Raw genomic sequence first — 19,343 nt, forward strand, 5'->3', positions numbered from 1 at the left:
TCCAAAAAGTGGGCTATTTAAAGATCAGCCTCCGTAAAAGCCAGCATATTATATAAATAGTGAAGAAAAGGCAAAAGCTTACAGCACCTGGTATTCCCAGGCGGTCTCCCATAAAAGTGTAACAATCGGCCTTATCAGCCGAGTTACAAGACTAAAATGGGGTCAGATTTAACTGTGAGAGATGACTAGTGGTTAAAAGAATGAGACATAAAAGAAAATTGGTTTAAATAGATTTGGTGTATTTACAAGGTTCACATAAAAGACTTTAAAACAACACGATAAAACTAGGTAAACTCTGTTAAAAGAATACAGTTCATTTGTCCATACCCTAAAAACAGGTAAACTCTGTTAAAAGAATACAGTTCATTTGTCCATACCCTAAAAACAGTCCAAGAACCCCAGTGTGTTGATAAGTCCAATGTGAGTGTCCACCAGTGTATATACAATCCACAGAAAGTGTAATCCAAAGTTTGCAGGTGGTGAATGGAAAGGTGAGCTCTAAAATTAGCAACTCCTCAATCCAACAGTTTGGTGACTGTCCTTTGTTTGTCATGCTGCTCTCTTATACAGTTGTACTTCCTGCTTCCTGTCATGTGTCTAGTCACATGACAGGCCAACCATCCATTTATTAAAGACACATACACTTAAAATGTTAAGAGTAATAAAATGGCCTAAAAAACATGTAAAACACTTAAAACTCTATAATACATGTAAATGATTGTAATAAATAGAGCGGTAAAACACGTCTTTCTAAAAGCCAGCATATTATATAAATAGTGAAGAAAAGGCAAAAGCTTACAGCACCTGGTATTCCCAGGCGGTCTCCCATCCAAGTACTAACCAGGCCAGACGCTGCTTAGCTTCTGAGATCAGACGAGACCGGGCGCTCTCAGCGCGGTATGGCCATAAGCGAGGGCTGCTCCAAAAAGTGGGCTATTTAAAGATCAGCCTCCGTAAAAGCCAGCATATTATATAAATAGTGAAGAAAAGGCAAAAGCTTACAGCACCTGGTATTCCCAGGCGGTCTCCCATAAAAGTGTAACAATCGGCCTTATCAGCCGAGTTATAAGACTAAAATGGGGTCAGATTTAACTGTGAGAGATGACTAGTGGTTAAAAGAATGAGACATAAAAGAAAATTGGTTTAAATAGATTTGGTGTATTTACAAGGTTCACATAAAAGACTTTAAAACAACACGATAAAACTAGGTAAACTCTGTTAAAAGAATACAGTTCATTTGTCCATACCCTAAAAACAGGTAAACTCTGTTAAAAGAATACAGTTCATTTGTCCATACCCTAAAAACAGTCCAAGAACCCCAGTGTGTTGATAAGTCCAATGTGAGTGTCCACCAGTGTATATACAATCCACAGAAAGTGTAATCCAAAGTTTGCAGGTGGTGAATGGAAAGGTGAGCTCTAAAATTAGCAACTCCTCAATCCAACAGTTTGGTGACTGTCCTTTGTTTGTCATGCTGCTCTCTTATACAGTTGTACTTACTGCTTCCTGTCATGTGTCTAGTCACATGACAGGCCAACCATCCATTTATTAAAGACACATACACTTAAAATGTTAAGAGTAATAAAATGGCCTAAAAAACATGTAAAACACTTAAAACTCTATAATACATGTAAATGATTGTAATAAATAGAGCGGTAAAACACGTCTTTCTAAAAGCCAGCATTTTATATAAATAGTGAAGAAAAGGCAAAAGCTTACAGCACCTGGTATTCCCAGGCGGTCTCCCATCCAAGTACTAACCAGGCCCGACGCTGCTTAGCTTCCGAGATCAGACGAGATCGGGCGCTCTCAGCGCGGTATGGCCATAAGCGAGGGCTGCTCCAAAAAGTGGGCTATTTAAAGATCAGCCTCCGTAAAAGCCAGCATATTATATAAATAGTGAAGAAAAGGCAAAAGCTTACAGCACCTGGTATTCCCAGGCGGTCTCCCATCCAAGTACTAACCAGGCCCGACGCTGCTTAGCTTCCGAGATCAGACGAGATCGGGCGCTCTCAGCGCGGTATGGCCATAAGCGAGGGCTGCTCCAAAAAGTGGGCTATTTAAAGATCAGCCTCCGTAAAAGCCAGCATATTATATAAATAGTGAAGAAAAGGCAAAAGCTTACAGCACCTGGTATTCCCAGGCGGTCTCCCATAAAAGTGTAACAATCGGCCTTATCAGCCGAGTAACAAGACTAAAATGGGGTCAGATTTAACTGTGAGAGATGACTAGTCGTTAAAAGAATGAGACATAAAAGAAAATTGGTTTAAATAGATTTGGTGTATTTACAAGGTTCACATAAAAGACTTTAAAACAACACGATAAAACTAGGTAAACTCTGTTAAAAGAATACAGTTCATTTGTCCATACCCTAAAAACAGGTAAACTCTGTTAAAAGAATACAGTTCATTTGTCCATACCCTAAAAACAGTCCAAGAACCCCAGTGTGTTGATAAGTCCAATGTGAGTGTCCACCAGTGTATATACAATCCACAGAAAGTGTAATCCAAAGTTTGCAGGTGGTGAATGGAAAGGTGAGCTCTAAAATTAGCAACTCCTCAATCCAACAGTTTGGTGACTGTCCTTTGTTTGTCATGCTGCTCTCTTATACAGTTGTACTTCCTGCTTCCTGTCATGTGTCTAGTCACATGACAGGCCAACCATCCATTTATTAAAGACACATACACTTAAAATGTTAAGAGTAATAAAATGGCCTAAAAAACATGTAAAACACTTAAAACTCTATAATACATGTAAATGATTGTAATAAATAGAGCGATAAAACACGTCTTTCTAAAAGCCAGCATATTATATAAATAGTGAAGAAAAGGCAAAAGCTTACAGCACCTGGTATTCCCAGGCGGTCTCCCATCCAAGTACTAACCAGGCCCGACTCTGCTTAGCTTCCGAGATCAGACGAGACCGGGCGCTCTCAGCGCGGTATGGCCATAAGCGAGGGCTGCTCCAAAAAGTGGGCTATTTAAAGATCAGCCTCCGTAAAAGCCAGCATATTATATAAATAGTGAAGAAAAGGCAAAAGCTTACAGCACCTGGTATTCCCAGGCGGTCTCCCATAAAAGTGTAACAATCGGCCTTATCAGCCGAGTTACAAGACTAAAATGGGGTCAGATTTAACTGTGAGAGATGACTAGTGGTTAAAAGAATGAGACATAAAAGAAAATTGGTTTAAATAGATTTGGTGTATTTACAAGGTTCACATAAAAGACTTTAAAACAACACGATAAAACTAGGTAAACTCTGTTAAAAGAATACAGTTCATTTGTCCATACCCTAAAAACAGGTAAACTCTGTTAAAAGAATACAGTTCATTTGTCCATACCCTAAAAACAGTCCAAGAACCCCAGTGTGTTGATAAGTCCAATGTGAGTGTCCACCAGTGTATATACAATCCACAGAAAGTGTAATCCAAAGTTTGCAGGTGGTGAATGGAAAGGTGAGCTCTAAAATTAGCAACTCCTCAATCCAACAGTTTGGTGACTGTCCTTTGTTTGTCATGCTGCTCTCTTATACAGTTGTACTTACTGCTTCCTGTCATGTGTCTAGTCACATGACAGGCCAACCATCCATTTATTAAAGACACATACACTTAAAATGTTAAGAGTAATAAAATGGCCTAAAAAACATGTAAAACACTTAAAACTCTATAATACATGTAAATGATTGTAATAAATAGAGCGGTAAAACACGTCTTTCTAAAAGCCAGCATATTATATAAATAGTGAAGAAAAGGCAAAAGCTTACAGCACCTGGTATTCCCAGGCGGTCTCCCATCCAAGTACTAACCAGGCCCGACGCTGCTTAGCTTCCGAGATCAGACGAGATCGGGCGCTCTCAGCGTGGTATGGCCATAAGCGAGGGCTGTTCCAAAAAGTGGGCTATTTAAATATCAGCCTCCGTAAAAGCCAGCATATTATATAAATAGTGAAGAAAAGGCAAAAGCTTACAGCACCTGGTATTCCCAGGCGGTCTCCCATCCAAGTACTAACCAGGCCCGACGCTGCTTAGCTTCCGAGATCAGACGAGATCGGGCGCTCTCAGCGCGGTATGGCCATAAGCGAGGGCTGCTCCAAAAAGTGGGCTATTTAAAGATCAGCCTCCGTAAAAGCCAGCATATTATATAAATAGTGAAGAAAAGGCAAAAGCTTACAGCACCTGGTATTCCCAGGCGGTCTCCCATAAAAGTGTAACAATCGGCCTTATCAGCCGAGTTACAAGACTAAAATGGGGTCAGATTTAACTGTGAGAGATGACTAGTGGTTAAAAGAATGAGACATAAAAGAAAATTGGTTTAAATAGATTTGGTGTATTTACAAGGTTCACATAAAAGACTTTAAAACAACACGATAAAACTAGGTAAACTCTGTTAAAAGAATACAGTTCATTTGTCCATACCCTAAAAACAGGTAAACTCTGTTAAAAGAATACAGTTCATTTGTCCATACCCTAAAAACAGTCCAAGAACCCCAGTGTGTTGATAAGTCCAATGTGAGTGTCCACCAGTGTATATACAATCCACAGAAAGTGTAATCCAAAGTTTGCAGGTGGTGAATGGAAAGGTGAGCTCTAAAATTAGCAACTCCTCAATCCAACAGTTTGGTGACTGTCCTTTGTTTGTCATGCTGCTCTCTTATGCAGTTGTACTTCCTGCTTCCTGTCATCTGTCTAGTCACATGACAGGCCAACCATCCATTTATTAAAGACACATACACTTAAAATGTTAAGAGTAATAAAATGGCCTAAAAAACATGTAAAACACTTAAAACTCTATAATACATGTAAATGATTGTAATAAATAGAGCGGTAAAACACGTCTTTCTAAAAGCCAGCATATTATATAAATAGTGAAGAAAAGGCAAAAGCTTACAGCACCTGGTATTCCCAGGCGGTCTCCCATCCAAGTACTAACCAGGCCCGACGCTGCTTAGCTTCCGAGATCAGACGAGATCGGGCGCTCTCAGCGCGGTATGGCCATAAGCGAGGGCTGCTCCAAAAAGTGGGCTATTTAAAGATCAGCCTCCGTAAAAGCCAGCATATTATATAAATAGTGAAGAAAAGGCAAAAGCTTACAGCACCTGGTATTCCCAGGCGGTCTCCCATAAAAGTGTAACAATCGGCCTTATCAGCCGAGTTACAAGACTAAAATGGGGTCAGATTTAACTGTGAGAGATGACTAGTGGTTAAAAGAATGAGACATAAAAGAAAATTGGTTTAAATAGATTTGGTGTATTTACAAGGTTCACATAAAAGACTTTAAAACAACACGATAAAACTAGGTAAACTCTGTTAAAAGAATACAGTTCATTTGTCCATACCCTAAAAACAGGTAAACTCTGTTAAAAGAATACAGTTCATTTGTCCATACCCTAAAAACAGTCCAAGAACCCCAGTGTGTTGATAAGTCCAATGTGAGTGTCCACCAGTGTATATACAATCCACAGAAAGTGTAATCCAAAGTTTGCAGGTGGTGAATGGAAAGGTGAGCTCTAAAATTAGCAACTCCTCAATCCAACAGTTTGGTGACTGTCCTTTGTTTGTCATGCTGCTCTCTTATGCAGTTGTACTTCCTGCTTCCTGTCATCTGTCTAGTCACATGACAGGCCAACCATCCATTTATTAAAGACACATACACTTAAAATGTTAAGAGTAATAAAATGGCCTAAAAAACATGTAAAACACTTAAAACTCTATAATACATGTAAATGATTGTAATAAATAGAGCGGTAAAACACGTCTTTCTAAAAGCCAGCATATTATATAAATAGTGAAGAAAAGGCAAAAGCTTACAGCACCTGGTATTCCCAGGCGGTCTCCCATCCAAGTACTAACCAGGCCCGACGCTGCTTAGCTTCCGAGATCAGACGAGACCGGGCGCTCTCAGCGCGGTATGGCCATAAGCGAGGGCTGATCCAAAAAGTGGGCTATTTAAAGATCAGCCTCCGTAAAAGCCAGCATATTATATAAATAGTGAAGAAAAGGCAAAAGCTTACAGCACCTGGTATTCCCAGGCGGTCTCCCATAAAAGTGTAACAATCGGCCTTATCAGCCGAGTTACAAGACTAAAATGGGGTCAGATTTAACTGTGAGAGATGACTAGTGGTTAAAAGAATGAGACATAAAAGAAAATTGGTTTAAATAGATTTGGTGTATTTACAAGGTTCACATAAAAGACTTTAAAACAACACGATAAAACTAGGTAAACTCTGTTAAAAGAATACAGTTCATTTGTCCATACCCTAAAAACAGGTAAACTCTGTTAAAAGAATACAGTTCATTTGTCCATACCCTAAAAACAGTCCAAGAACCCCAGTGTGTTGATAAGTCCAATGTGAGTGTCCACCAGTGTATATACAATCCACAGAAAGTGTAATCCAAAGTTTGCAGGTGGTGAATGGAAAGGTGAGCTCTAAAATTAGCAACTCCTCAATCCAACAGTTTGGTGACTGTCCTTTGTTTGTCATGCTGCTCTCTTATGCAGTTGTACTTCCTGCTTCCTGTCATCTGTCTAGTCACATGACAGGCCAACCATCCATTTATTAAAGACACATACACTTAAAATGTTAAGAGTAATAAAATGGCCTAAAAAACATGTAAAACACTTAAAACTCTATAATACATGTAAATGATTGTAATAAATAGAGCGGTAAAACACGTCTTTCTAAAAGCCAGCATATTATATAAATAGTGTTCCTGCTTCCTGTCATCTGTCTAGTCACATGACAGGCCAACCATCCATTTATTAAAGACACATACACTTAAAATGTTAAGAGTAATAAAATGGCCTAAAAAACATGTAAAACACTTAAAACTCTATAATACATGTAAATGATTGTAATAAATAGAGCGGTAAAACACGTCTTTCTAAAAGCCAGCATATTATATAAATAGTGAAGAAAAGGCAAAATCTTACAGCACCTGGTATTCCCAGGCGGTCTCCCATCCAAGTACTAACCAGGCCCGACGCTGCTTAGCTTCCGAGATCAGACGAGACCGGGCGCTCTCAGCGCGGTATGGCCATAAGCGAGGGTTGCTCCAAAAAGTGGGCTATTTAAAGATCAGCCTCCGTAAAAGCCAGCATATTATATAAATAGTGAAGAAAAGGCAAAAGCTTACAGCACCTGGTATTCCCAGGCGGTCTCCCATAAAAGTGTAACAATCGGCCTTATCAGCCGAGTTACAAGACTAAAATGGGGTCAGATTTAACTGTGAGAGATGACTAGTGGTTAAAAGAATGAGACATAAAAGAAAATTGGTTTAAATAGATTTGGTGTATTTACAAGGTTCACATAAAAGACTTTAAAACAACACGATAAAACTAGGTAAACTCTGTTAAAAGAATACAGTTCATTTGTCCATACCCTAAAAACAGGTAAACTCTGTTAAAAGAATACAGTTCATTTGTCCATACCCTAAAAACAGTCCAAGAACCCCAGTGTGTTGATAAGTCCAATGTGAGTGTCCACCAGTGTATATACAATCCACAGAAAGTGTAATCCAAAGTTTGCAGGTGGTGAATGGAAAGGTGAGCTCTAAAATTAGCAACTCCTCAATCCAACAGTTTGGTGACTGTCCTTTGTTTGTCATGCTGCTCTCTTATACAGTTGTACTTCCTGCTTCCTGTCATGTGTCTAGTCACATGACAGGCCAACCATCCATTTATTAAAGACACATACACTTAAAATGTTAAGAGTAATAAAATGGCCTAAAAAACATGTAAAACACTTAAAACTCTATAATACATGTAAATGATTGTAATAAATAGAGCGGTAAAACACTTCTTTCTAAAAGCCAGCATATTATATAAATAGTGAAGAAAAGGCAAAAGCTTACAGCACCTGGTATTCCCAGGCGGTCTCCCATCCAAGTACTAACCAGGCCAGAAGCTGCTTAGCTTCTGAGATCAGACGAGACCGGGCGCTCTCAGCGCGGTATGGCCATAAGCGAGGGCTGCTCCAAAAAGTGGGCTATTTAAAGATCAGCCTCCGTAAAAGCCAGCATATTATATAAATAGTGAAGAAAAGGCAAAAGCTTACAGCACCTGGTATTCCCAGGCGGTCTCCCATAAAAGTGTAACAATCGGCCTTATCAGCCGAGTTATAAGACTAAAATGGGGTCAGATTTAACTGTGAGAGATGACTAGTGGTTAAAAGAATGAGACATAAAAGAAAATTGGTTTAAATAGATTTGGTGTATTTACAAGGTTCACATAAAAGACTTTAAAACAACACGATAAAACTAGGTAAACTCTGTTAAAAGAATACAGTTCATTTGTCCATACCCTAAAAACAGGTAAACTCTGTTAAAAGAATACAGTTCATTTGTCCATACCCTAAAAACAGTCCAAGAACCCCAGTGTGTTGATAAGTCCAATGTGAGTGTCCACCAGTGTATATACAATCCACAGAAAGTGTAATCCAAAGTTTGCAGGTGGTGAATGGAAAGGTGAGCTCTAAAATTAGCAACTCCTCAATCCAACAGTTTGGTGACTGTCCTTTGTTTGTCATGCTGCTCTCTTATACAGTTGTACTTACTGCTTCCTGTCATGTGTCTAGTCACATGACAGGCCAACCATCCATTTATTAAAGACACATACACTTAAAATGTTAAGAGTAATAAAATGGCCTAAAAAACATGTAAAACACTTAAAACTCTATAATACATGTAAATGATTGTAATAAATAGAGCGGTAAAACACGTCTTTCTAAAAGCCAGCATTTTATATAAATAGTGAAGAAAAGGCAAAAGCTTACAGCACCTGGTATTCCCAGGCGGTCTCCCATCCAAGTACTAACCAGGCCCGACGCTGCTTAGCTTCCGAGATCAGACGAGATCGGGCGCTCTCAGCGCGGTATGGCCATAAGCGAGGGCTGCTCCAAAAAGTGGGCTATTTAAAGATCAGCCTCCGTAAAAGCCAGCATATTATATAAATAGTGAAGAAAAGGCAAAAGCTTACAGCACCTGGTATTCCCAGGCGGTCTCCCATCCAAGTACTAACCAGGCCCGACTCTGCTTAGCTTCCGAGATCAGACGAGACCGGGCGCTCTCAGCGCGGTATGGCCATAAGCGAGGGCTGCTCCAAAAAGTGGGCTATTTAAAGATCAGCCTCCGTAAAAGCCAGCATATTATATAAATAGTGAAGAAAAGGCAAAAGCTTACAGCACCTGGTATTCCCAGGCGGTCTCCCATAAAAGTGTAACAATCGGCCTTATCAGCCGAGTTACAAGACTAAAATGGGGTCAGATTTAACTGTGAGAGATGACTAGTGGTTAAAAGAATGAGACATAAAAGAAAATTGGTTTAAATAGATTTGGTGTATTTACAAGGTTCACATAAAAGACTTTAAAACAACACGATAAAACTAGGTAAACTCTGTTAAAAGAATACAGTTCATTTGTCCATACCCTAAAAACAGGTAAACTCTGTTAAAAGAATACAGTTCATTTGTCCATACCCTAAAAACAGTCCAAGAACCCCAGTGTGTTGATAAGTCCAATGTGAGTGTCCACCAGTGTATATACAATCCACAGAAAGTGTAATCCAAAGTTTGCAGGTGGTGAATGGAAAGGTGAGCTCTAAAATTAGCAACTCCTCAATCCAACAGTTTGGTGACTGTCCTTTGTTTGTCATGCTGCTCTCTTATACAGTTGTACTTACTGCTTCCTGTCATGTGTCTAGTCACATGACAGGCTAACCATCCATTTATTAAAGACACATACACTTAAAATGTTAAGAGTAATAAAATGGCCTAAAAAACATGTAAAACACTTAAAACTCTATAATACATGTAAATGATTGTAATAAATAGAGCGGTAAAACACGTCTTTCTAAAAGCCAGCATATTATATAAATAGTGAAGAAAAGGCAAAAGCTTACAGCACCTGGTATTCCCAGGCGGTCTCCCATCCAAGTACTAACCAGGCCCGACGCTGCTTAGCTTCCGAGATCAGACGAGATCGGGCGCTCTCAGCGTGGTATGGCCATAAGCGAGGGCTGTTCCAAAAAGTGGGCTATTTAAATATCAGCCTCCGTAAAAGCCAGCATATTATATAAATAGTGAAGAAAAGGCAAAAGCTTACAGCACCTGGTATTCCCAGGCGGTCTCCCATCCAAGTACTAACCAGGCCCGACGCTGCTTAGCTTCCGAGATCAGACGAGATCGGGCGCTCTCAGCGCGGTATGGCCATAAGCGAGGGCTGCTCCAAAAAGTGGGCTATTTAAAGATCAGCCTCCGTAAAAGCCAGCATATTATATAAATAGTGAAGAAAAGGCAAAAGCTTACAGCACCTGGTATTCCCAGGCGGTCTCCCATAAAAGTGTAACAATCGGCCTTATCAGCCGAGTTACAAGACTAAAATGGGGTCAGATTTAACTGTGAAAGATGACTAGTGGTTAAAAGAATGAGACATAAAAGAAAATTGGTTTAAATAGATTTGGTGTATTTACAAGGTTCACATAAAAGACTTTAAAACAACACGATAAAACTAGGTAAACTCTGTTAAAAGAATACAGTTCATTTGTCCATACCCTAAAAACAGGTAAACTCTGTTAAAAGAATACAGTTCATTTGTCCATACCCTAAAAACAGTCCAAGAACCCCAGTGTGTTGATAAGTCCAATGTGAGTGTCCACCAGTGTATATACAATCCACAGAAAGTGTAATCCAAAGTTTGCAGGTGGTGAATGGAAAGGTGAGCTCTAAAATTAGCAACTCCTCAATCCAACAGTTTGGTGACTGTCCTTTGTTTGTCATGCTGCTCTCTTATGCAGTTGTACTTCCTGCTTCCTGTCATCTGTCTAGTCACATGACAGGCCAACCATCCATTTATTAAAGACACATACACTTAAAATGTTAAGAGTAATAAAATGGCCTAAAAAACATGTAAAACACTTAAAACTCTATAATACATGTAAATGATTGTAATAAATAGAGCGGTAAAACACGTCTTTCTAAAAGCCAGCATATTATATAAATAGTGAAGAAAAGGCAAAAGCTTACAGCACCTGGTATTCCCAGGCGGTCTCCCATCCAAGTACTAACCAGGCCCGACGCTGCTTAGCTTCCGAGATCAGACGAGATCGGGCGCTCTCAGCGCGGTATGGCCATAAGCGAGGGCTGCTCCAAAAAGTGGGCTATTTAAAGATCAGCCTCCGTAAAAGCCAGCATATTATATAAATAGTGAAGAAAAGGCAAAAGCTTACAGCACCTGGTATTCCCAGGCGGTCTCCCATAAAAGTGTAACAATCGGCCTTATCAGCCGAGTTACAAGACTAAAATGGGGTCAGATTTAACTGTGAGAGATGACTAGTGGTTAAAAGAATGAGACATAAAAGAAAATTGGTTTAAATAGATTTGGTGTATTTACAAGGTTCACATAAAAGACTTTAAAACAACACGATAAAACTAGGTAAACTCTGTTAAAAGAATACAGTTCATTTGTCCATACCCTAAAAACAGGTAAACTCTGTTAAAAGAATACAGTTCATTTGTCCATACCCTAAAAACAGTCCAAGAACCCCAGTGTGTTGATAAGTCCAATGTGAGTGTCCACCAGTGTATATACAATCCACAGAAAGTGTAATCCAAAGTTTGCAGGTGGTGAATGGAAAGGTGAGCTCTAAAATTAGCAACTCCTCAATCCAACAGTTTGGTGACTGTCCTTTGTTTGTCATGCTGCTCTCTTATGCAGTTGTACTTCCTGCTTCCTGTCATCTGTCTAGTCACATGACAGGCCAACCATCCATTTATTAAAGACACATACACTTAAAATGTTAAGAGTAATAAAATGGCCTAAAAAACATGTAAAACACTTAAAACTCTATAATACATGTAAATGATTGTAATAAATAGAGCGGTAAAACACGTCTTTCTAAAAGCCAGCATATTATATAAATAGTGAAGAAAAGGCAAAAGCTTACAGCACCTGGTATTCCCAGGCGGTCTCCCATCCAAGTACTAACCAGGCCCGACGCTGCTTAGCTTCCGAGATCAGACGAGACCGGGCGCTCTCAGCGCGGTATGGCCATAAGCGAGGGCTGATCCAAAAAGTGGGCTATTTAAAGATCAGCCTCCGTAAAAGCCAGCATATTATATAAATAGTGAAGAAAAGGCAAAAGCTTACAGCACCTGGTATTCCCAGGCGGTCTCCCATAAAAGTGTAACAATCGGCCTTATCAGCCGAGTTACAAGACTAAAATGGGGTCAGATTTAACTGTGAGAGATGACTAGTGGTTAAAAGAATGAGACATAAAAGAAAATTGGTTTAAATAGATTTGGTGTATTTACAAGGTTCACATAAAAGACTTTAAAACAACACGATAAAACTAGGTAAACTCTGTTAAAAGAATACAGTTCATTTGTCCATACCCTAAAAACAGGTAAACTCTGTTAAAAGAATACAGTTCATTTGTCCATACCCTAAAAACAGTCCAAGAACCCCAGTGTGTTGATAAGTCCAATGTGAGTGTCCACCAGTGTATATACAATCCACAGAAAGTGTAATCCAAAGTTTGCAGGTGGTGAATGGAAAGGTGAGCTCTAAAATTAGCAACTCCTCAATCCAACAGTTTGGTGACTGTCCTTTGTTTGTCATGCTGCTCTCTTATACAGTTGTACTTACTGCTTCCTGTCATGTGTCTAGTCACATGACAGGCCAACCATCCATTTATTAAAGACACATACACTTAAAATGTTAAGAGTAATAAAATGGCCTAAAAAACATGTAAAACACTTAAAACTCTATAATACATGTAAATGATTGTAATAAATAGAGCGGTAAAACACGTCTTTCTAAAAGCCAGCATATTATATAAATAGTGAAGAAAAGGCAAAAGCTTACAGCACCTGGTATTCCCAGGCGGTCTCCCATCCAAGTACTAACCAGGCCCGACACTGCTTAGCTTCCGAGATCAGACGAGATCGGGCGCTCTCAGCGCGTTATGGCCATAAGCGAGGGCTGCTCCAAAAAGTGGGCTATTTAAAGATCAGCCTCCGTAAAAGCCAGCATATTATATAAATAGTGAAGAAAAGGCAAAAGCTTACAGCACCTGGTATTCCCAGGCGGTCTCCCATAAAAGTGTAACAATCGGCCTTATCAGCCGAGTTACAAGACTAAAATGGGGTCAGATTTAACTGTGAGAGATGACTAGTGGTTAAAAGAATGAGACATAAAAGAAAATTGGTTTAAATAGATTTGGTGTATTTACAAGGTTCACATAAAAGACTTTAAAACAACACGATAAAACTAGGTAAACTCTGTTAAAAGAATACAGTTCATTTGTCCATACCCTAAAAACAGGTAAACTCTGTTAAAAGAATACAGTTCATTTGTCCATACCCTAAAAACAGTCCAAGAACCCCAGTGTGTTGATAAGTCCAATGTGAGTGTCCACCAGTGTATATACAATCCACAGAAAGTGTAATCCAAAGTTTGCAGGTGGTGAATGGAAAGGTGAGCTCTAAAATTAGCAACTCCTCAATCCAACAGTTTGGTGACTGTCCTTTGTTTGTCATGCTGCTCTCTTATGCAGTTGTACTTCCTGCTTCCTGTCATCTGTCTAGTCACATGACAGGCCAACCATCCATTTATTAAAGACACATACACTTAAAATGTTAAGAGTGATAAAATGGCCTAAAAAACATGTAAAACACTTAAAACTCTATAATACATGTAAATGATTGTAATAAATAGAGCGGTAAAACACGTCTTTCTAAAAGCCAGCATATTATATAAATAGTGAAGAAAAGGCAAAAGCTTACAGCACCTGGTATTCCCAGGCGGTCTCCCATCCAAGTACTAACCAGGCCCGACGCTGCTTAGCTTCCGAGATCAGACGAGACCGGGCGCTCTCAGCGCGGTATGGCCATAAGCGAGGGCTGATCCAAAAAGTGGGCTATTTAAAGATCAGCCTCCGTAAAAGCCAGCATATTATATAAATAGTGAAGAAAAGGCAAAAGCTTACAGCACCTGGTATTCCCAGGCGGTCTCCCATAAAAGTGTAACAATCGGCCTTATCAGCCGAGTTACAAGACTAAAATGGGGTCAGATTTAACTGTGAGAGATGACTAGTGGTTAAAAGAATGAGACATAAAAGAAAATTGGTTTAAATAGATTTGGTGTATTTACAAGGTTCACATAAAAGACTTTAAAACAACACGATAAAACTAGGTAAACTCTGTTAAAAGAATACAGTTCATTTGTCCATACCCTAAAAACAGGTAAACTCTGTTAAAAGAATACAGTTCATTTGTCCATACCCTAAAAACAGTCCAAGAACCCCAGTGTGTTGATAAGTCCAATGTGAGTGTCCACCAGTGTATATACAATCCACAGAAAGTGTAATCCAAAGTTTGCAGGTGGTGAATGGAAAGGTGAGCTCTAAAATTAGCAACTCCTCAATCCAACAGTTTGGTGACTGTCCTTTGTTTGTCATGCTGCTCTCTTATACAGTTGTACTTACTGCTTCCTGTCATGTGTCTAGTCACATGACAGGCCAACCATCCATTTATTAAAGACACATACACTTAAAATGTTAAGAGTAATAAAATGGCCTAAAAAACATGTAAAACACTTAAAACTCTATAATACATGTAAATGATTGTAATAAATAGAGCGGTAAAACACGTCTTTCTAAAAGCCAGCATATTATATAAATAGTGAAGAAAAGGCAAAAGCTTACAGCACCTGGTATTCCCAGGCGGTCTCCCATCCAAGTACTAACCAGGCCCGACGCTGCTTAGCTTCCGAGATCAGACGAGATCGGGCGCTCTCAGCGCGGTATGGCCATAAGCGAGGGCTGCTCCAAAAAGTGGGCTATTTAAAGATCAGCCTCCGTAAAAGCCAGCATATTATATAAATAGTGAAGAAAAGGCAAAAGCTTACAGCACCTGGTATTCCCAGGCGGTCTCCCATCCAAGTACTAACCAGGCCCGACGCTGCTTAGCTTCCGAGATCAGACGAGATCGGGCGCTGTCAGCACGGTATGGCCATAAGCGAGGGCTGCTCCAAAAAGTGGGCTATTTAAAGATCAGCCTCCGTAAAAGCCAGCATATTATATAAATAGTGAAGAAAAGGCAAAAGCTTACAGCACCTGGTATTCCCAGGCGGTCTCCCATAAAAGTGTAACAATCGGCCTTATCAGCCGAGTTACAAGACTAAAATGGGGTCAGATTTAACTGTGAGAGATGACTAGTGGTTAAAAGAATGAGACATAAAAGAAAATTGGTTTAAATAGATTTGGTGTATTTACAAGGTTCACATAAAAGACTTTAAAACAACACGATAAAACTAGGTAAACTCTGTTAAAAGAATACAGTTCATTTGTCCATACCCTAAAAACAGGTAAACTCTGTTAAAAGAATACAGTTCATTTGTCCATACCCTAAAAACAGTCCAAGAACCCCAGTGTGTTGATAAGTCCAATGTGAGTGTCCACCAGTGTATATACAATCCACAGAAAGTGTAATCCAAAGTTTGCAGGTGGTGAATGGAAAGGTGAGCTCTAAAATTAGCAACTCCTCAATCCAACAGTTTGGTGACTGTCCTTTGTTTGTCATGCTGCTCTCTTATGCAGTTGTACTTCCTGCTTCCTGTCATCTGTCTAGTCACATGACAGGCCAACCATCCATTTATTAAAGACACATACACTTAAAATGTTAAGAGTAATAAAATGGCCTAAAAAACATGTAAAACACTTAAAACTCTATAATTCATGTAAATGATTGTAATAAATAGAGCGGTAAAACACGTCTTTCTAAAAGCCAGCATATTATATAAATAGTGAAGAAAAGGCAAAAGCTTACAGCACCTGGTATTCCCAGGCGGTCTCCCATCCAAGTACTAACCAGGCCCGACTCTGCTTAGCTTCCGAGATCAGACGAGACCGGGCGCTCTCTTTTTTTTTTTTTTTTTTTTTTTTTTTTTTTTTTTTTTTTTTTTTATTATCAAAATATCAAAAATAATTCAATACAATTCAGACCACAACAGAGTATCACAGCCTTCAAATTATGACTTAAATACAAGGCCCGTCAATCACTCTATTCCATTACAAACACTCCATCATTAAAAGTTAAAACTCAACCCTCCTTTGTCATCCACACATATAAGTCTACATCCATTAATGAAAGTGTTTTCAAAAACATCTTTGCTCAGATATTTCCACATTAGATGAACAGTCTTTCTCAACACAGTCTTGAACATCTCAATAACATCAACAGTTTTCTCTTCAAAATATGCTAAATTCCTCCTCGCCCATATCGAATACCTTGCATGACTTGAAATGCATGAAATAAAATTACACAAGTTAACTTTCATGTCCTTATGGTTTGTACTTTCACCAAATAAAAATAATTTTTTCCATTCATTTCCTATTACATCCTTTCCCCAATCATCCTTGATCAATTTTTTCAATTTTTCATGAAACACTTCAAGCCCTTTACATTCAAAAAATACATGCATCAGAGTTTCTGGATCAGTCTTACATACATCACATTCTCTATTCACGTTTTTATTAATTTGATGAATTACCACCTTCGTATATATTCTATTATGTCTCAATTTAAAATCCAAATTTTCACAATCCAATCCATTATACTTCACACTTAAGTTCTTCCATATTGTCTTTACATTAAATCCTGGAAACAGTTTTGGCCACACAGCTTCCGATGCAGGCAATTTGACTTCCCTTTTCACAAATATTTTATACATCATTTTTGTAGTTACATCAGTCAGATATTTCTTTTCACCATCTTTGACAATAAACATTTCTGGCATTCCCCAATTCCCTGGTTTAGCGGTGTCTCTCTCAATCATTTCTACCCAACTTCTGGGCAAACTTGTTTTAATATTTTCACATACAGAGTCCACCTTTGATTTTTCAATTTCATCATCCCATTCCACCACATAATCATAAATGGCTCTATTTGGTAAAAAACCTTTCACATATTCATAAGCCACATCCTTTACTTGTCTTACTCCCGCTTTCATGTACAATCTATTATATAACATTTTCCCTTTCAACCGTATCTTTGGATTCAAAAATATTGGCTGCTTGTGTATTTGATTTATATTTTCACACTCATATCCCACATCTACTAAAAATTCAGCCCATGCACTAAAAACTTCTTGATAAAATATAGGTATATTTTCAAACATTGGCTTCTTTAAGGCCATAAATATCCCTTCTTCCCCACATTCACCACATTTATCCAAATAATCCCTCATATAACCTTTCCATCCATAATCCGCTTTATCGCATACATACTTCTTTATTGTTTTCACTCTTATAGCCTTTCTTTTTACATCTAAGTCAATCAGCTTCAATCCACCCTCCTTGTAATCTGCTATTAATGTTTTGGTTGATATTTTCACTCCTTTCCCTCCCCACAAAAATATGTTCACAACCTCCCTTACTGCATTCAACACCCAATCAGGTAAGTCAATTACTCCCATCACATAATTACATTTAGTAAGCAATAGTGAATTAACTACTACTACCCTACCTCTTAATCTTAAATCTCTTAATCGCCAAAACTGTAAAACTTGTTTTATTTTATTTAAAATCCCAGTCCATGTGACATCTCTCGCCTCTTTTACATTTACTCCTATATTCACACCCAAAATCTTCATATATTCCTTTGTTATTTTAAAAGGGATACCTTGTCCTTCTATATCTACACCACCTACTCCCATTATTTCTGACTTATCAATATTTATTTTTGCACCTGATGCTTTCCCGTATGTTTCCATATGTTTCATTATCCTATTTATACTTGCTATATCCTTAACTTTAAATGTTGTATCATCTGCATACTGATGAATTATGCTTATTCCCCCATATGGAACTTGGATTCCTCTTATTTCCTTATCTCTTTTTACCAGTGTTGCCAACGGTTCAGCTGTTATTGAATACAACAACGCCGACAGTGGACATCCCTGCCTGACCGACCTCTCCAAAGGAAAGGAATCTGTTAAAACTCCATTAATCTTTACACAACTTTTTGAATTACTATATACTAGATTTATCCATCTCAAAATCCTCTCCCCAAAACCAAATCTTCTCATTACTTGTTCTATAAAACTGTGCTCTACCCTGTCAAAAGCCTTATTTAGATCCATACATAAAATCAACCCCCCTTCCCCATCCTTTCCCATCCTATCCACTACATCTCTTATTGTGCATACTGTATCTGTGATATCCCTACCCGGTATGCTATACGCTTGACTTGGAGATATTATACTTCCCACTACCTCTTTTATTCTGTTAGCTAATACTTTTGTCAGTATTTTATAATCTGTATTTAAAAGACTCAACGGCCTGTAATTTTCCAACTTAAGCCGACTGCCTTTATTTTTATACCAGATAGTGATTACTCCTAAACCCATTGTTTCTGGCACCTCCCCTCTCTCTTCCATACTTTTATATAACTTCCATAAAATAGGCGCTAAAATCTCTATGAATGTCTTGTAAAACTCATGAGTTAACCCATCCGATCCTGGACTTTTATTTGGTTTTGTTTGTCTTATTGCTTCTTTTATTTCTTCAATACTTATTTCTCTATCACACATATTTTTTTCACCCTCTTTTAACTTAGCACTTAACGTTTCTAGAACCTCATCTACACACTCTTGTTTTACACCTTCTTTCTTAAACAATCTCTCATAAAACGCTTCTACTACTCCTATTATTTCCACATAATCAGTTACCTTTACCCCTTTTTCATTTTCCAGTTCCATAATATGATTTCTCTTCTGCTTTCTTTTCTCTAAATTCAGAAAGAACTTTGTGCTTCTTTCTCCTTCCACCACATACTGTGCTCTACTCCTTACTTTTGCACCCTCACTTTTTTCTCTTTCATACTCATCTATTTCTTCTTTTATCTGACAAAAACTATCTTTCCCGTACTCAGGATTGCTATCTATTTTTTCTGCCTCTTTCTCCATTGCCTTTTTCATTGCCTCTAGTTTACTTTTTCTCATAAAATCCCTTTGTTTTGAGTACCTAATACTTCTTTTTTTAATTTTTTCTTTCATTCTTTCCCACCACTCACAAACATTTTCATCAAACAATAGATTTTCCATTTCATAACTTATACATTTCCTGATATTTTCCTTGTAAGCCTCTTCCAATAATATAGATGAATTCAAACACCACCCTCCCCCTCCTCTTTCTCCCATATCTGTACCTATCTTTACTTTCATAGAAGCATGATCGCTTATCCCTAAAAAACTGTATTTCACACTTTTAACATAATTTAATATTTCCCTTTTAATTAAACATAAATCTATCCTACTTTGTTTTAAACTTCCCATTACCATTTGCCTTCTAGA

General features: G+C 38.4%; 19 non-coding genes and 1 pseudogene across 19 annotated transcripts; all 20 read right to left on the bottom strand.

The window, feature by feature from the left end:
- Positions 1 to 792: 792 nt before the first annotated feature.
- LOC141319374 (5S ribosomal RNA) lies at positions 793 to 911 on the bottom strand. The gene has a single exon (XR_012353633.1). It is a non-coding gene; the product is annotated as a 5S ribosomal RNA (ribosomal RNA).
- Positions 912 to 1,712: 801 nt separating this feature from the next.
- Positions 1,713 to 1,831, bottom strand: LOC141319163 (5S ribosomal RNA). The gene has a single exon (XR_012353436.1). It is a non-coding gene; the product is annotated as a 5S ribosomal RNA (ribosomal RNA).
- An 84-nt stretch (positions 1,832 to 1,915) lies between these two features.
- LOC141319175 (5S ribosomal RNA) lies at positions 1,916 to 2,034 on the bottom strand. Its single transcript, XR_012353447.1, has one exon. It is a non-coding gene; the product is annotated as a 5S ribosomal RNA (ribosomal RNA).
- An 801-nt stretch (positions 2,035 to 2,835) lies between these two features.
- LOC141318336 (5S ribosomal RNA) lies at positions 2,836 to 2,954 on the bottom strand. The gene has a single exon (XR_012352657.1). It is a non-coding gene; the product is annotated as a 5S ribosomal RNA (ribosomal RNA).
- An 801-nt stretch (positions 2,955 to 3,755) lies between these two features.
- Positions 3,756 to 3,874, bottom strand: LOC141297366 (5S ribosomal RNA). The gene has a single exon (XR_012341372.1). It is a non-coding gene; the product is annotated as a 5S ribosomal RNA (ribosomal RNA).
- Positions 3,875 to 3,958: 84 nt separating this feature from the next.
- LOC141319187 (5S ribosomal RNA) lies at positions 3,959 to 4,077 on the bottom strand. The gene has a single exon (XR_012353458.1). It is a non-coding gene; the product is annotated as a 5S ribosomal RNA (ribosomal RNA).
- An 801-nt stretch (positions 4,078 to 4,878) lies between these two features.
- On the bottom strand, positions 4,879 to 4,997 carry LOC141319198 (5S ribosomal RNA). The gene has a single exon (XR_012353469.1). It is a non-coding gene; the product is annotated as a 5S ribosomal RNA (ribosomal RNA).
- An 801-nt stretch (positions 4,998 to 5,798) lies between these two features.
- On the bottom strand, positions 5,799 to 5,917 carry LOC141311587 (5S ribosomal RNA). Its single transcript, XR_012349052.1, has one exon. It is a non-coding gene; the product is annotated as a 5S ribosomal RNA (ribosomal RNA).
- A 1,004-nt stretch (positions 5,918 to 6,921) lies between these two features.
- Positions 6,922 to 7,040, bottom strand: LOC141318370 (5S ribosomal RNA). The gene has a single exon (XR_012352690.1). It is a non-coding gene; the product is annotated as a 5S ribosomal RNA (ribosomal RNA).
- An 801-nt stretch (positions 7,041 to 7,841) lies between these two features.
- LOC141346270 (5S ribosomal RNA) lies at positions 7,842 to 7,960 on the bottom strand (annotated as a pseudogene).
- Positions 7,961 to 8,761: 801 nt separating this feature from the next.
- LOC141319211 (5S ribosomal RNA) lies at positions 8,762 to 8,880 on the bottom strand. The gene has a single exon (XR_012353480.1). It is a non-coding gene; the product is annotated as a 5S ribosomal RNA (ribosomal RNA).
- Positions 8,881 to 8,964: 84 nt separating this feature from the next.
- On the bottom strand, positions 8,965 to 9,083 carry LOC141318337 (5S ribosomal RNA). The gene has a single exon (XR_012352658.1). It is a non-coding gene; the product is annotated as a 5S ribosomal RNA (ribosomal RNA).
- Positions 9,084 to 9,884: 801 nt separating this feature from the next.
- LOC141297431 (5S ribosomal RNA) lies at positions 9,885 to 10,003 on the bottom strand. Its single transcript, XR_012341386.1, has one exon. It is a non-coding gene; the product is annotated as a 5S ribosomal RNA (ribosomal RNA).
- Positions 10,004 to 10,087: 84 nt separating this feature from the next.
- On the bottom strand, positions 10,088 to 10,206 carry LOC141319222 (5S ribosomal RNA). The gene has a single exon (XR_012353491.1). It is a non-coding gene; the product is annotated as a 5S ribosomal RNA (ribosomal RNA).
- Positions 10,207 to 11,007: 801 nt separating this feature from the next.
- LOC141319234 (5S ribosomal RNA) lies at positions 11,008 to 11,126 on the bottom strand. Its single transcript, XR_012353502.1, has one exon. It is a non-coding gene; the product is annotated as a 5S ribosomal RNA (ribosomal RNA).
- An 801-nt stretch (positions 11,127 to 11,927) lies between these two features.
- Positions 11,928 to 12,046, bottom strand: LOC141311598 (5S ribosomal RNA). Its single transcript, XR_012349063.1, has one exon. It is a non-coding gene; the product is annotated as a 5S ribosomal RNA (ribosomal RNA).
- Positions 12,047 to 12,847: 801 nt separating this feature from the next.
- On the bottom strand, positions 12,848 to 12,966 carry LOC141318631 (5S ribosomal RNA). The gene has a single exon (XR_012352935.1). It is a non-coding gene; the product is annotated as a 5S ribosomal RNA (ribosomal RNA).
- An 801-nt stretch (positions 12,967 to 13,767) lies between these two features.
- On the bottom strand, positions 13,768 to 13,886 carry LOC141311609 (5S ribosomal RNA). The gene has a single exon (XR_012349074.1). It is a non-coding gene; the product is annotated as a 5S ribosomal RNA (ribosomal RNA).
- An 801-nt stretch (positions 13,887 to 14,687) lies between these two features.
- LOC141319246 (5S ribosomal RNA) lies at positions 14,688 to 14,806 on the bottom strand. The gene has a single exon (XR_012353513.1). It is a non-coding gene; the product is annotated as a 5S ribosomal RNA (ribosomal RNA).
- Positions 14,807 to 14,890: 84 nt separating this feature from the next.
- On the bottom strand, positions 14,891 to 15,009 carry LOC141297215 (5S ribosomal RNA). Its single transcript, XR_012341340.1, has one exon. It is a non-coding gene; the product is annotated as a 5S ribosomal RNA (ribosomal RNA).
- Positions 15,010 to 19,343: the final 4,334 nt, after the last annotated feature.

This window comes from Garra rufa, chromosome 1 (genome assembly GCF_049309525.1).
Source record: "Garra rufa chromosome 1, GarRuf1.0, whole genome shotgun sequence".
NCBI lineage: Eukaryota > Metazoa > Chordata > Actinopteri > Cypriniformes > Cyprinidae > Garra > Garra rufa.